This window comes from Onychomys torridus, chromosome 12 (assembly GCF_903995425.1).
Source record: "Onychomys torridus chromosome 12, mOncTor1.1, whole genome shotgun sequence".
Taxonomy (NCBI): domain Eukaryota; kingdom Metazoa; phylum Chordata; class Mammalia; order Rodentia; family Cricetidae; genus Onychomys; species Onychomys torridus.
Window position 1 is genome coordinate 57,333,689 of NC_050454.1, and position 15,644 is coordinate 57,349,332.

The window sequence follows — 15,644 nt, forward strand, 5'->3', positions numbered from 1 at the left end:
AGACAATATATTAGGGAATTAATAGGACATACAAGGTTATGAACATTTGCCAAAGTGTGGATCAGAAACCTGACCTGAATCCCTTTGCCTTTTGTTATGAATATATTTATATACTTCATAAATTTTGCTACTAAATTAATCTATATCACCTTAATACAATTGCATCATGTTATATGCTGTTTAATTTCTTTCATAATCTAAATACATTGATTACCTAATTGATATTAAGAGGTAGTAACTTTCCAAACTATGGGATGTGAAACATACAGATTCACATTTAAATGCGTGAATTCTGCTTGAGGATATGTCTTAGTGGGTAAAACACTTGTTGGCCAAGTTTAAGGATCAGAGTTTAAATTCTATAACCCACACATAAATGCCTGCTAGGTTTGACCATTGGGCTATAATTCTAGCACTCAGAAGGCTGAGAGAGGTCTTACACAAGCTAGCTCGCTAGCTAGACTGGCAGAAATTGCTGAATTTAGGACTCAGTGACAGACCTTGCTTTAATAAGTAAGGTGTAGAGTGACCTAGGTAAATTACAAATTTCAGACTTGCTCTTCCAATGTGTACATGCAATCATGTGCCTCACACTCACACATGTGCCTAAATGCACATATCATACACACATATTGTTAGTCATTATGCAGCATTGTTTACCATGTGAGAAATGCCACAAGGCACAACAAAACCCAATATAAGAGTTTATTAAGACAAGGGGGAGATAGAAAAGATGTGCTTGGGCCTACTGAAAGACTTATGCAGGAAGAGGGAGGAGGGTACTTGGGATCCGCCTTTTATGGACTTCCCCCTTGCATGCACATATGGGCTTATGGAGCTATGAATGCACATAGATTATATAATCACACTGCTGGCAAATTACGTGACCACATAGCACATGGATTACAGATTACTTAGGTCATAAGGCCCCTGGAAATGACTAAGTGTCTTGACAGCGCATAGGGGCAAGGCTAGAAATCCTACCACATATATACTAAGAAAGAGAGAAAATAATACAATGAGAATTAATCTGTAGTAATTATGTATAATACTGTTTTATGGTATAGCAAAAATTGTTTTAAAGAAGCATTAATAGACATATTATAGATGGGTATGTAGATGATGTCTTATAAATCTATGTATTACTGTGACAGAAACATCTCAAAAAAAAAAAAAGGAGAGGTTTATTTTATTTTGAAGATTGTTTTAGAAAGTTTTGGTTCCTTGTAGAGGGGTAAGGCATGGAGAGTACACAAAAACAGTACTGTGTAGTAGAGACCCACACTTCTGCACAAGGAGAGCTAGAGAAAGAGGCAAGCACCAGCAGCAAGCATGTACAGTAAAGGTAATGTGAGCTCATGACACAAATCAGCTCAGTTTCCTGTAGATGTCACAGCCTCAAAATAATACCATCAGCTGTGGTATGAGTATTTAAATTATAAGCCTATAGAGAATGTTTCATATTCAAACATCAACAGGTGGGTGAATATATGGGCAACAGAGAGCTGGTAAGGAGATGATAGAGAAATGATGATTGATAGATGGATGATTCAAAGATGATTGATTTATAATATATGACTTACAGATAGGAAAAGCGTTGTACTTTAAATTGTCAAAATTTTCCTAGTGTCTATGTGTGTGGAGGCCTGTGTGGGTTTATGTGCAGGAACCTGTGAAGGCAAGAAGAGGATGCAGGGTCTTCTGCAACTACATGTGGACACTAGGAATGAAATCCAGGTCATCTAGGAGAATACCACGCACTTTTAACATCTGAGCCTCCTTGCAAAACCCCATTCCAATCGTGTGTGTGTGTGTGTGTGTGTGTGTGTGTGTGTGTGTGTGTGTGTGTTATGTGTATTTATATATCCCAACTATGTCCAAGTCCAAGTATCTGTACAGGTGAATACACTTGTATGTGCTTGCAGTTGTGGAGGCCAGAGGAAAGAATCACCTAGCCATTCCAGGAATCCTCCTGTCTCCACTCCCCAAAGCTAGGATGAAAATGATGATCCACTATGCTCAACTTTTGATATGCATTCTGGAGATCAGAACTCAGTTCCTTATGCCAACACAGATAACCCTTTACCAAAAGAACCAACCACAGTCTCTGATCTGTACTATATTTTAAAAATCAACAATTTTTAATCACTACTTTAATATTATTACATAGCAAAACATGAGACCAGCAATTACTATGCTTGCTTGCCAAATGCCTTCTTAAAAAGGCATTCACAACCATTGTGATTTCTTTGGCAAACCACCATTGGGTTTCACTGATAATACAGAAGTATGGTATCCATTTTCACACACATACAATTTTACTGTACTCTGTTCTTTCCTGGTTTTAAAATATACCTTTCAAACTCCCAGCTATTCTTTCCTAAAAGTAAAATGTCATTCCCACAACCTTGCATATAGACTGGATTTGTCCAAATGTATGTAACAACAGAGCAAGTGAGAATTAATGTTGTGTATGCTAATGATGATTCATCATACTACCATGAATGGTAGGGCATGGAAGACCTCAAGGCTCTTATCTTCTTTACTTCACATTCTTGGATAACTCATGTTCCAGTAACACTGATGTCATGCCACAGAAACACTCAAGCAATATTATCGGCAGTTGTATAGGAAGGAAACGAGACCTTCTGCCAAAGCTATGTGATAGAGCTTTCAAAAGTTTCCAACAACTGCAATCCTGGCTGACATATGTTGTTGTTTCTTTTTTTACTCTTTGTCTCTTTGGGGGCCCACCATCCAGCTCCCAAGTAAATCACACAAGGAGATTTGTTCTTAATTATGAATGCTTGGCTTTAACTTGGCTAGTTTCTTGTCAACTTTTCTCTGTCTGTCTTTTGCCACTGGGATTTTACCTTTCTCATTTTTGTATGCTGTTCTTTCTTACTTGATTGCTGGTTGTGTAGCTGGGTAGCTGGTCCCTGATGTACTCTTTCTCTCATTCCTAAATCTCTCTTCCCCCAGATGTCTCCTTCTATATATTCTCTCTGACTGCCAGCCCTGCCTATCCTTTCTCCTGCCTTGCTATTGGCCATTCAGTTCTTTATTAGACCATCAGCTCTTTTAGACAGGCACAGTAACACAGCTTCACAGAGTGTAACAAACGCAACATAAACAAAAGCTAATATACCTTAAAATAATATTCTACCATACACATCTTAATTACAAATTTATGAGTTAAAAGATAGCTCTCATATTACATTTAAAATAATATTTAAATGGTGTTCAATGGTACTGAGTTAAAACAAATAGCAGTTTCAAAGTGTTAATGCTTATACCAAGAATGAGGAAGTGGCTGTCATGATTCCTTACCAGCTTCATTTGGAGATACAGTTCTTTCCTGCTAAGAAAAACAATTTCTATTAACCGTGTAACTGTGCCTCGTATGTCTAGGTGTACATTTTAGTAAACTGGTTTTCTATTTTCTATTCAATACTGTGCCATGTTTCTGCCCCTATCATCACTCTACTCACATTATGACCAATGCAAAATCACCATGGGCTATTATTGCCTTATTCTCTTGGTTTTAATGATAATATGGCTAAAATTTGTTTTCTTTGAACAAAAATATAAAAGAAACAGAGAGATTTCTAGTCATTTACATAGCTGGAATTTTGTACTACCCTCAATGGTCACTTTTCTTTTGGAACTATCATTTAATTTAGGTTTATGTTATGTTGGGAGTTGAATCTATAAAGTCATTTGTTGTCTGTGCACTTTTTTACACTAAAAGAGATTGTAATACTTTCCTATTTGTTGCTTTTGTTCTGATTTTTGTTTGTATGCAAAGGATTTTATTTCTGTACCATCTGTAGTACTATAGAATGTATGCATTAAAATCATACTCCATAATACAAGACAATTTGCAAAATGGAGTATATTGCATCACTATTACTTAGGATGTCTATTAGAAGTTCAATATTAGATAAAAGAACTATTCTTGCCATCTGTGGAAGACAAATGTCAATAAAATTTAAATCACTTTAATAACCTTATGAAAATGGTCTAAAATATCCAATAAACACACTCATAATATTGAAAAAACAGTAATATAAACAGGTTACTATCCACATTTTTACATCAGATTTTCAGGAACAAATAGCAACCACATTTTTCAGAATGTAAGAAAAGAAGCAATATTGGCTTAGAGAGAGAAACTTGGCAATTAATATTTGAGGAACACAGTGAGAAGGTGTGCAGTTCTTACATATTTGGAAATGCCATCCATTGATGTATCTACTTCATTTAGGATAATAATTATTAACACGCATACATACATTTTATAAGTATTTTCCTAAACGTTATTTCCTTATGTTTAAGGACTGTAAGAAACTTCATCACATTCCTCCAGTATTCTTTTGTTTGTAGCATTTCCCTAAAGCATTAACTGTTTTCATTTAAAATTATCCTAGATGTTAGCTCTCTATATTTTGTGCCTCATTCTATTGCTCATATTTTGGTTTGTAATGTTTTATCATTCATAAAAACTGAAGCATATAGCAAAAAGTAAGTTCTACATCCCTAGAAGGACCAGCAATAGGCCAGTTGTGTGCTTGTGACAGTATTAATTTTTCACTCTCTCATTTTTCAAAGTTTTGACCCTTCATTGACTCTTTCCTACTCATAATAACTCATGCTATGAGCTCCATTAAATCAGTTAAAGTTGGAATGTGTTTATTTTGAAATGTGAATGAAATGTATTATCATATAGGTCTCTTCTAAATACGCAGGAAGCAGCTGGTCTCCCTCCAGGTCTGTGTTAAATGTTTATTGTACATTAATGGTTTGGAACATCTTTATGAAGTCATCAGTGTTACTATTTTTTCCAAGGATGCACAGTATATGAAAAATTGTATTGGATTAAACTTTTGAAATAATAGAATACTTATGAGCTACAAATCTGGCCTTATTTGGTTATCAAAGTTTCTAAAATGAAGCTAGTTCTCATTGAAATCAATAGGTAATGTTCTTGATAACTAAGATAAATTTTTTGAAATTTCAATAATCAGTGTTAATGGAAATATTTCATAAAAATAAGCAGGAAGATATATTTTTCAAAGTCAGTTAAAATATTCATTCAAATAAAATAAATTAATTAATTTGTAATTTTAGATACTATTTAATATTGTTTTTTTGGTAAGACTAATCTGTTTTTCTAGACTAATCTGTTAGGAGTTTATGAATGATACATAGCATTTAATATCAGCACTTAGGAGGCAGGTCAGTCTCTGAATTCTAGGCCAGGCTGGTCTACATAGTGTGTTCTAGGACTTCCAGAGATACATAGTAAGATCCTATCTCTATAAATCAAACAAACAAACAATCAACAAACAAAAGCAAAACAGGAAGAAACAAACAAAAAAGAAATATGAAAGTCTGACCTCAAAGTTATATGTATGATCCTGCCTTGCTTTATTGGTACCAAAATTTAGTTTAGAATCATAATCTCTTGAGTGGACTGTTCAATGAGTCATTCCTACACTCAAAATTCTTATTTCTTTAGGTTTCTATTTTTCTGCCGAATTTCCTAATAATTTGTTCCTATTGTTTTTAATGTATCACTGGGCAAACCTCCAAGTTACTCTGAGAACTTGGTCACAGATACTTCATATGTTCTGTGCTATTTCTGTCATAAAATGTTATTATCAAGCCATCCTTCCTCCTGAACTTCAGTCTAATCTGTACATAATCAAGATATGCTCAGGATTCTATGTCAATACATTTCTGCCAAGGAGAAATTAAGTTTACTTTGTCTGAAATGATGTTTGGTTGCTTTTGCTGTTGAAATTTTCCTTGATATAAATTTCCCAAATTTCTAGCCTCTCTAACACTAGATATATGAGCTCAGTATATTTTGCAGAAATAAAGAAAAGCTATGCTGGGCAATCTCATAATTTTTTTTAAGGTTGCAATATACATACAAGAAAGAACTCAAGTTCTTTCTCATTGACAATCTTAAATTCTCCCCAGCATAAGATGTTGAACATGACATTCTCAAAATCTCCATATATATCTTGGTCTATTATCCCTCTGTAATTATTCATCAGGGATATGATACATTTTAGTACCTGTTCTTACTGTTCATATTGCATTACTTAAGTTTCAAATTAACTATTAAAAACACATATAAAAAATAAGCAAACAGTTCACGCTTTTACAGTCCCTCCTCTTTCTCGACAATTGGACTCCTGGAGCTCCACCTGGGGCCTGGCTGATCTACATGAACAACCTGGACGACAGTGGGAGTAATGAAGGGCAAGGTTTGAGGGAAAGAAAGCTTAGGGGAGCAGGAGATCCCAGCTGGATCAAGAACAGAAAGGGAGAACAAGTAACAACAGACCATGATGATGATTACCATATGAGAACAGGAATAGACAGAGTGCTGGAGAGGTCCCCAGAAATACACAATGATACATCCTCTGTAGACTACTGGCAATGGTTGAGAGAAAGCCTGAACTGACCTAGTCTGGTGATCAGATGGCCAAACACCCTAACTGTTGGGCTGGAACTCTCACCCAATAACTGATGGAAGTGGACACAGAGATCCTTAAGCTACATCTTAGAAATAATACTGACTGCTCTCTCTCAAGGACTTCAGGAGATTATCCATGTTACGCTATCTCTTTTTAGAACCTTCTATTTTGTGTGTGATGGTTAATGGGACAAACTATGAATTATTTATTTACAGAGCCTTTTAATGTTATTTTTCACAGTGGATAATTGTCTAATAATCATTTTGTCCCTTACAAATTTGTTTGTGGTAGCAAGATCCCCCAGGCTCCTGTTGACAGAAGAAATCAAGAACTTTGCCAGTTCATTTTGCTAATCTGTAGACATGATGCCTAATCTCTTCCCATCAAGGACATCTGAGTATGTGCTCATATAATTTTTAATTCAATATATTTTAATTAAAATATAATTACCTGCTTTCCTTTTCATCCCTCCAACCTATCTTAAGTACTCTTCTCCCATGCCCCTTCTACTCCTTCTTAAATCCATGACTTCTCTTTTTTGATTATTGTTGCATATATACGTTTACATACATATACATATAACTATATAAATAGAACTTGTTGACTTACTTTAATGTTGCTTCTCTGTACTTGCTTTAAAAGTTTTTCATTTGATATTGAATAACTGGTTATTGGCCTCAGCCCTGGAAAAGACTAATTCTTCCATTCTTACAGGTTATGATTTGCCTGAATTTCCCTCACCACTATGGGGTGTTGCTGTTGTTCAGGGCATGTTTAAGATGGCATATTCTTGAAATATCATGGGTGTAGCTTCCTGTTATCTCCTGGAGACGTGAACAACCAATAGACATCCTGGTCCTCTGCTCTTACAATCTTTCTGCCTCCTACTCATAGGGTTGCAGATTTTCTGGATGTTTTGTGCCAGGAAGTTTTACATTTAACATTTTTTTTCACTGAGGTATCCATTTCTTCTACCATGTCCTTAATTCCTGAGATTCTCTCTTCTGTCTCTTGTATTCTGTTAGAGAGGCTTGACTCTGACGAGTTCCAGTATTTTTCATTTCCAGATTCTCCTTTCTTTGTTATCTCTTCACTTTCAGGTCTTGAGCTCTTGTATTCCTTCCCTTCCACTGTCTGTTTGTGTTTTCCTAGATTTATTTAAGGGATTAATTCATTGTCTGTTTAAGGAACTTGATCATATTCATAAATGCTGTTTTAAGGTCTTTGTTCTTCCTCAATGTTGCAGTTTTCAGAGTCTACAGTGGCAGGATTGCTGGCCTCTAGTGGAGACATATTGTCTTTTCTGTTATTGATTGTGTTTTTATGCTGGTGTTTATGCATCTGGCTTTGGAGGAAGTAAGGAGAAGTGAAGAGCTGCAGCTAGTCTACCTACTTTCCTGGCCAGAGTGACTTGCTTATTCACAGTGACAATATGCACATAATTTATATCTGAGATTCTTGAATGGTCTATGCTATTTACTCCTATATTGGTTGATATTTTAAAGTATATTGTTGTGTCACAACAACTATTAGTGTTTAGTTTCACATGAAAACCTTCAAAATATGACATTATGTGCTTATAGTATATGTATGTATAGTGTAATTTTAACAGTATAAGATAATTTTGTATCTTGAAAGCTTTTCAAACATCCTTGGTATTTTTTTTTAATCCCTCTCTCTCCTGCTCTTTTGATCTCCTTTCTTCTCTCCAATGAAAACCTTCCTCCCCATTTCACCCAGTTCATGTTCATTTCTCCTCTATTCTGCTCCTTAGTAGGAATTTTCCCAAAATTCAGTGCCTTAACACAACCACCATTTCTTTTCCCCATAATCTTACATCAGGTTACTACACTGTTATCTAGGACCAGTCCCAAAGCAATGCATACAAAACGTGATTCATTCATTTACACTCATGAAATATGGTTTGTTTCTTTGTGTGGAACAGCGAATGTAAACAAATGACTGTGTGAGGAAAGATCTATCCCTGGTGCATGAGCTGCATTTCTGGAGCCCATTGCCTGTGGTGGGACGCCTCGCTGAGCCTTGATGCAGTGGCTAGGGGCTTGGTTCTGCCTCATCTGAATATACCAGGCTTGTTGATTCCCCATGGGAGGCCTTACTTTTTCTGAAGAGGGAATGGAGGGTGTGTGTGTGTGTGTGTGTGTGTGTGTGTGTGTGTGTGTGTGTGTATGTGTGTGTGTGTATGTTTGTGTGTGTGTGTGTGTGTGTGTGTGTGTGTGTGTGTGTGTATGTGAGCCTGGGGTATCAGGATGAATAAGAATGAGATTTGTGGTTGGTATGTAAAATGAAAAAAACACTTAAATGAAAAAAATAACTATAAATAAAAATAAAGTGTTATATTTTCAAGAAAAGATAACATTAATATTGAAAATACTAAATGGCAGAATATACCTCAGTTTCATGTTTTGTGTGTTTCCTAAGGTATCTAAAATTAGGTCATATTAATGATCTAGATATCAACACTAGTGGAAGGCCAAGTTAGTTCACCCAGACAAGAAAAATCAAAGCCTCTCTTCTGCTAAAACAGGCCCCATTCAGAAATGTAAGGAGAAGAAGTACTCACTCTTAGTTACATAGTCAATAAATAAAATGTGAAAATTATCAGTTCAATTTCTCATCTTAGTAGTGCAACAGCAGATTCAACAGCAATGACACTAATGACCAGAGGCCATAGAAACAGAAAAATAGAAGCAATGATTAGACATGCCTGCAACAAAGGTAAGAAATACATTAAAATACTGAAATAAGCACATCTCACAACATTAATTGATAATTACTTGATAAAGTCACTGTTAATCTTGAGGAAATAGAATCCCATTTATGTTAAAAGATTGTGAATGATTCTAAGGTACAGTTTTGGGAACATGGTAGGAAGTATGATAACCCATCTTACACCATTACTGATTTGTTCAGTGGATTAGCTATGGGTCATTATGAACTTTTGTAACCTATGTACTATCGGAAATAACAGAAGCGACTGAAGTAAGAACTGTGCTCACTAGTAGGGAAAGGATTGCACACAACTCATGTTCTGTGGTTACCAAGGCTTGTGAACTTAGAGAATCGATAATGACTTTCTATGAAGGAACAGTAGTTAGGTCAAGAAAATTGAGGCAGCTTACCATTAGCTACAAGTACTCATGTTGCAATTACGCTTCTTTGTTGTGAATTATAAGCCCCCAAACCACTTCTTAAAGTTCAATCATGTAAACAATATTACTTTTGCATTAATGTAACCACCTGGTGGCACTGTTGATTAAACTAGGAAAAGTCTTTTAAAAAGTCATTTTCTATCCTAAAATTGTGACTCATACAAGATTTCTGTTCGTATTATTTAATAGGATATATCTAGGTTGATGGCTTTAGCTAGCCAAGCATATTGAAAACTATTTGCAAAAATTAAATAATAAAAGAAACTCTCTATGTCTGCAACACTCAAGCACTTACAAATTGATGTTCAAATATTGGAAATTTAATTCACTAGATTTATAAAGGTACACATTACATACTTATGTTTTCTTTATTTAATGAGAAAAATAATTCCAAATGGGATTAGGGTATGCAAAAATTTTAAGACAAAAAGTATCTTATTTTCATGATTCAATTTCAGACAATTTGACAAAAAATCCATTGTTCTCACAGGGCAATTTATGTGCCACTTCAAATCTGACATTACATATAACTTACATCTGAGATCCTGTCCTGATTTTTACTATTTGCTCCTAGGTTTGTGGGAATTTTAAAGCATTCCAGCATGCCACAGTGCCTAATAGTATATGGTTTTGTGTGAAAATAGGTTTCTTTATGTATAGGTTTTATTTATAAAAACTAGAAATATTTTTTGTCAAACTATTATATGAGAAAGTGAAAAGGGGAAGGATATATTGGGAATCATTTAAGAAATAAAATGTGTAAACAGTGTTAAAAACAAGAAGAGAAATTATAGGAATGGTCTGAAAATAACAGAATACTCACCCAGAGGCAAGGCAGCATTATTTTACATTAAGAAGGTCCAAAAATACACTGGCCATTTTGGGTTAACACATACCCATATTTCCTCCATTGAGAACTGATTGAGATTTATACTATGCACTATCACTTTATATTTATGTTAAAGGAACTGATAGAATATACACAAGGGATGACTGATTACCAGTTTTAAAGATGAATATTTGAATTCTAAACTCATAGAATCAATAATGTTTTCTATAAAATATTATTCAAAGAAAGGTAGTAAATATAAAGGCTTTATTTATAAGGAAACATGAAATACTCCCCTCCATGCACTTGTGGGATACTGATATGGGTAGTTTAAGTTGTAATGGGAAATTTGGATTATATTTGTCTGGGCGTTGCATCCAGAGGCACATTCTGAACAAAAAGTATGGAAGTGAAGCTTGCATTGTGAATGCTTTCCCTGTACTTTTTATAGTTATATGTTAAGTCGTGTAATGGTTTTTGTTAAAACCATTACAGAATCAATTAGGAGATGGGTCTCTGGGCATACTTTGGGGAATTATCTTCATTACATTCATTGAGGTAGGAAGATCCGCTATGGAACAATCCTTTTCTACACTATGAACATGTATTGCTTTCATTGGTTAATAAAAAGCTGACAGGCTGATAGCTGGGCAGGAAGTTAGGCAGAAAAGCCAAACTGAAAAGAAGGAGGGAAGAGTTGAGAGAGGCCACCCTGATCCTCATCAAGCAGGATGTGTAAAAAATGAGGTAACAATCCATGAGCCATGTGGGAAAGCATAAATAGAAATACGGGTTAATTATAGTGTGAGAGTTAGAGAGAAACAAGTCTGAGCTATTGGCTGAGCATTTACAATTCACATTCAGTTTCTGAGTTGGCTATTTGGGACCAGGCTGCTGTGACAGAAAATGTCCATTCACAAATATCTCCACAAATTCATGCCTGGATCTTGGATGGTATAAATAGTGAAAGAGAACTTGGTAAGTGTATGCTTCAATTCATCCCTCTTTATGATATTTGCTTCAAGTTTCTGCTTCCTGATCTTCTTTTCCATGATGAACTGTAACTTGAGTTGTGAGGTTAAATAAAGCTTTTTTTTTTTTTTTCATCATATTACTTATATCAGAGTACTTTATGACTGCCACAGGGGTGGGAGCTAGGGACTAGGACAAACAGTGAAAAACTCAGAAAACATTTGGAGCCAGATAATTTCTCAACCATATCCCTCCTCCACATAAACACAAACCACATATCAGAAACAGAAACATGTTTGATAGCTGTGAATTTCTATTCCTTTTCAAGTAAATAAAGATACATTTATACAGTTGCATTTTATCCCCTAAAAATGTCCCCTTTAAAACAATTGATATTGCACTTTGACCTATGAGGTTCCTCCTTGAACCACAGGGTTATATATATCTGTTTTACTGTGGCAAACAACCTGTAATTGTTTCTGCTTTAATTTATAGGGGGGAAGATAATGGAATAATGGAAATTTGATCTGCAGGATCCAATTGAGACAGACATGCTATTAAGGACAAAAAGCAATTTCTAAAGAAGAGTAGAATGATATATGCATGTTTTATGTTAATCCCTTTTTCATCCCTGCTCCAGACACATGTTATAGTAGTACTTACCTTGTTATTGTTATAAAATACCTGACAAAGCAGTTTAGGGAACAAAGGATTTATTCTGGCTCACAGTTCCAAGAGATACAGTGCATCATGGGATAGCTGAAAGTTTTCCTGTGTCCCCCATGACCCACAGTCAGGACAAAACTCTCTTACCTGCCAGTCCAGCAGCCTCTCAGACCCAAATAAACACACATAGGCTAATGTTATTTTTAAACTATGGTCATGGCAGGCTTGTTATCTAGTTCTTCTATCTTAAATTAACCCATTTCTATAAAACTACTTTGCCACATGGCTAGTGGCTTACTAGTACTTTTACATCTTGCTTTTCATGGAAGAGACTGGCAGCATCTCCTCTGCTCTGTCTTCCTCCTTCCTTTCTATCTGTTTGGATTTTTTTCACCTGCCTATAAGCTGCTTTGCCATAGGCCAAACAGCTTTATTTATCAACCAATCATAGCAATGTATTTTCACAGCATAAAGAAAGTCATTCCCCAACTACTTCCCCTTTTCTTTCTAAACAAAAGGAAGGTTTTAACTTTAACCTAGTAAAATTACATATATCAAGCAAGAATTATAGTTATAATATCTAGTCTATTTGTATTTGGCAAAATTAAAGAAGATAACCAATCTATCTTATATTTGTGAGTCTAGGGTTTCATATCTACATTTTCTCTTATAATAATCAAGGAAAACTGTAATTGTTACTATCTAGTCTTCAACGACATCAAAGACCTCAGAAGGATATAATAATACATAAGTAAACAGGAAGAGTATTGTAAGCAGCTTCGAAAAATCTATAATGACTGAGCCAGCTGGCTACCTGGACAGTTATCCAAAGTCCTTCTGCAATGTTAGGGCATCCATTCTTTAGCCTACAAGCCTAGTCTCTCAGTCGCTTCTCTCTGTGTCCTATAGAATGAAGGACCTGAAGGACCATCTTGTCTTGCAACCTTCCTGTGGGTCCTGCATGTCCAGTCAATACAAAATTTTGTTAAACAGACCAGGCAAGAACAGTTTCTTGCGCAAATGGCTATTTTTGCCAAAAAGAAGATAAACTCCATATGGAGTGTCTTCAATGCCCATTTTGCTCTTTGAAGTAAATTGGTGCTGCCAGGAACAGACATGTCTCATTGTCCAGAAAGTCTAAGTTTCTAAAATATTTTAAATGCCATATTCTGTAGGTGTAGTGTTTGAAGATTACCTACCTAATTGAAATATATCTATGTATACATTTAATGACTATAAGTTTGGCTATCATAGAAGACTAAGTATTAATCTGTATTTGTTAATTATCTATTACAATTTAAATGAGTTACATAAACATAATACCTTAAATGAGAGTAGGAATATATATATACAGTATGACAAAATTAACTTTAAATTTGATCAAAAAGCTAAAATCCATACCAATGTAAAATAAGTTAAAAAAGTTGTTGTTCTTTAAATGTAGGTTCAACAATCCACCCTTTTATCCTCTCATATCTATTTCTTATGTTTCCATATCATACCCCCCTTTCTTCTTTTAGAAAGATATTGACTATGACAAGTAAGAATTTGGAATCAACAACCTGAGTAAAGACAAACATCCATAATCCATTTTTGGGGGAATGTTGGCATAGTTTTCTAGGCTACTTCCTGCTGGTAGAAGGCGCTGGTACTCTATGGGGACAGAAACAAAATTTTAGGGGTAGTCTGTGAGGTTGTGTTCTCTGAGCCAGTTGCCTTGAAATTGATTTTGGATTTTGGATGATGTGGGTTATGGTATCATTGGAGATTTTTCAGAGGGTCTTGGCTGGTCAAACCATGTTAGCCTGGAGCAAGCCACAGATTCTCATCTGTTGAAATAAAAGCAAAATATCCTTTCCAAAGCAATGTATCCTTAGCCATAGATTTTGAAATCAAGATATCTTTAAAATATACATATTGATTTAACTCAGTAGCTTTTAAAATCAAATGTCTTTCTGCTGTTAAAAATCTCAAAGACAACATAATCCAGATTCTCTGTGTAATATATATCTATACGTGGATTATTTTTTTTTTAATGTTACCTATACTGTCTCTTTAAATCAATGGGATCTGTTGAAACTGAGAAGCTTTTGTAGAGCAAAGGACACAGTCAACAAGACAAAGCGACAGCCTACAGAATGGGAAAAGGTCTTCACCAACCCCACATCTGACAGAGGGCTGATATCAAGAATATATAAAGAACTCAAGAAATTAGACATCAAAATGCCCAACAGTCCAATTAAGAAATGGGCTATAGAACTAAACAGATAATTCTCCAAAGAGGAAGTTCAAATGGCTGAAAGACATTTAAGGAATTGCTCAACATCCCTAATTACCTGGGAAATGCAAATCAAAATGACTCTGAGATACCACCTTACACCTGTCAGAATGGCTAAGATCAAAAGCACAGAAGACAGCTTATGCTGGAGAGGATGTGGAGCAAGAGGAACTCTCCTCCACTGCTGGTGGGAATGCAAGCTTGTACAGCCACTTTGGAAATCAATATAACACTTCCTTAGAAAATTGGGAATCAATCTCCCCCAAGACCCAGCTGTAGCACTCTCAAGGAATGCTCAACCATACCACAAGGGCATTTGCTCAGCTATGTTCATATCAGCATTGTTTGTAATAGCCATAACCTGGAAACAACCTAGATGCCCTTCAACTGAAGAATGGATAAAGAAAATATGGTACATATACACAATGGAGTACTACTCAGCAGAGGAAAACAATGACATCATGAGGTATGCAGGCAAATGGATGGATCTAGAAAAAATCATTCTGAGTGAGGTAACCCAGACTCAGAAAGACAAACATGGTATGTACTCACTCATAGGAGGATACTAGATGTAAAACAAAGATGACTAGACTGCTCCACAACTCCCGGGAGGCTACCTAGAAAATGGGACCCTAGGAAAGACACAGGGAACACCCAAATGACAGAGAAATGGATGAGATCTACATGAACAACCTGGACAACAGTGGGAGTAATGAAGGGCAAGGTTTGAGGGAAAGAAAGCTTAGGGGAGCAGGAGATCCCATCTGGATCAAGAACAGAAAGGGAGAACAAGGAATAACAGACCATGATAAATGATGACCACATAAGAACAGGAATAGGCAGAGTGCTGGAGAGGTCCCCAGAAATCCACAATGATACATCCTCTGTAGACTGCTGGCAATGGTCGAGAGAAAGCCTGATCTGACCTGGTCTGGTGATCAGATGGCCAAACACCCTAACTGTCCTGCTGGAACTCTCATCCAATAACTGATGGAAGTGGGTACAGAGATCTTCAGCCAGGCCCCAGGTGGAGCTCCAGGAATCCAATTGTTGAGAAAGTGGAGGGACTGTAAGAGCGTGAATTGTTGAGACCAAGATTGGAGAGGCACAGGGACAAATAGCCAAATGAATGGAAGCACATAAATTATGAGCCAAAAGCTGTGGAGCCCCCAGCTGGATCAGGCCCTCTGGATAAGTGAGACAATTGAGTAGCTTGAACTGTTTGGGAGGCATCC